The 2,324-nt window shown below is 32.1% G+C and overlaps 1 protein-coding gene across 3 annotated transcripts in view; it reads left to right on the forward strand.

Moving 5' to 3' along the window:
- Nucleotides 1-2,324, forward strand: part of GPM6A (glycoprotein M6A) — a 472,863-nt gene that overhangs the window by 140,693 nt on the left and 329,846 nt on the right. The window lies entirely within an intron of this gene.

Below are 2,324 nucleotides of genomic sequence, written 5' to 3' on the forward strand. Positions count from 1 at the left end.
GAAAGAAAAAACCTCTCAAAACTACCAACTGCAATAGCATCATAAAATATGAAATGTTTATAGATAAATCTGACAAAACTATTTAAGCTGTGTGTGTACAAAAAATAGAAAACATTTCTGAAAGAAATTAAAGATGACCTAAGTAAATGAAGGGATATGTCATGTTCGTTGTTTGGAAAACTCAGTATTTTTAAGCTGTTCGTTCTCTTCAAATTGGTATATAGATTCAGTATAATACCAATCAAAATCCCAGTTAGAATTTTTGTAGAAATATTCAATTTTATTCTCAAATTTACACAAAAACCCAAACATCTAGAATAGCTAAAACAATTTAGAAAAAGAACAAAACTAAGGATTTATATTATCTAATAACAATACTTACCATTATTAGCCAGGTGCGGTGGCACATGCCTGTAGTCCCAGCTACTCGGGAGCCTGAGGCAGGAGGATTGCTTGAGCTCCGGAGTTTGAGGTTGCAGTGAGCTATGATGACACCAGTGCACTCCAGCTTGGGCAACAGAGGAGACCCTGTCTCAAAACAACAACAACAACAACAACAAAAACCCCAAAACCCAACTTATCATAAAGCTAGATTAATCAAGGCTTTTGATATTGCTATAATGATAGAATAGAGAACAATGGAGCAAAATAGAGAGTCCAGGGATAGAACCACATCTATATAGCCAATTGATTTTCAACAAAATTTCCAAGGTAATTCATTAGTGAAATGATCATCTTTTCAAATTGCGCTAAAAGAATATCCATAGGCAAAAAAAAAAGCATCTTCATATGCTAAAAGCATATCCACAGGTCCTTCCACCAGAACCTCACACCATATAAAAAAATAACTCAGAGTAAGTACATCAAATAAAAAAACTTCTAAAAGAAAACATAGGAGAAAATATCAGCAATCTTGAATTAGGCGAAGATCACCTAATTAATACACAAACTATAAAGAAACTATAAAACAAACAAACTATAAAAACTATAAAACAAACTATAAAACAAATATGATAAATTGGATTTAATCAAAATTAAAATGTTTCCTCTGCAAAAAACACTTAAAATAGTCAAAAGACCAGCCACAGAAAACATATTGTAAAGTTTATATCAGATAACAAATTGCATCCAGAATATTGTAAGAACTCTTACAACTCAACAATGAAAAGAAAAATTGGCAAAAGATTTGAAAGGAAACATAACCAAAGAAGATGAATATGTGAAAATGGACACATGAAAAGATGCTCAACTTTACTGTATTAGGGAAATGAAAATTTAAACCACAGTCGAAATGTCCCTGTACACCCCCACTAGAATGGCAAATTTGAAGAAGTCTGACCACATCAGGTGATGGCAATTGTATTGTGCAAATGGAATTTTCATACACTGCTGGTGGGAATATAAATAGGCACAATTTTGGAAAATAATTTTGAAGTTTCTTATGCAATTAAACATACACTTATCATAGGAATCAGTAATCTCACTCATGTCTAATGATCCAAGAAAAATATGAAAGCATATGCCCTTGTAAAGACTCATACGCAAATGTTTACAGTCTTTTTATTTGTAGTAGGTTCAAACTGAAAAAAAAAAGTCCATCAATAGATGAATGCATAAACAAATTGTGATATAGCCATTAAATAATTCACCAATAAAAAGTAATGAATTATTGATATGTACAGTGTCATTGATGAAATTCAAAATACTTATGCTGAATGAAAAAAGCCAAAAAAGGGTTACATACTATATGATTTCATTTTTATAAAATTCTAGACAATGCAAACTAAATGGTTTCAGAGAAGAGCTTTGTGGTTGCCTGAGGATGGGATGGAGTGAGCTATGAATCATAAACAGGCATGAGAAAACTTGGGAGAGGGTGATCTATATTGTGGTGATGGTTTAATATATGTATGCACATTTGAAAACTCATGAAATTGTACTCTTTTAATTTATGCAGTTTATTGTGTATCAACTATCCCTTCATACAACCGTTAAAAATATCTTCTCAATACAATCACCAGAATCAGTAAAATAGAAAGAAGGAAGAATGAGAGAGAGAGAGATATGAAATGGGTGAAGAAAGAAAGACAATCAGAAAAAACAGTATTTGGAGAAACTGGAAGGCTGATACTCTTGCTGCAAGTTTAACTGGTAGAGCCATTTTGGAAAATGCAAAGCTGAGATGACCCTATTTACAGCAGCAACTGAAGCTTTAATAATGCCTACTAAAAACTTATTTGTTCAATATATAAAATTTATATGAAATACACACTGAATACACCTGACATAATTGTTTAAAGGAAAATGACTACCCCCAGCCCTTT

This window comes from Propithecus coquereli, unplaced genomic scaffold, assembly GCF_000956105.1.
Source record: "Propithecus coquereli isolate 6110/MARCELLA unplaced genomic scaffold, Pcoq_1.0 Scaffold36, whole genome shotgun sequence".
NCBI lineage: Eukaryota > Metazoa > Chordata > Mammalia > Primates > Indriidae > Propithecus > Propithecus coquereli.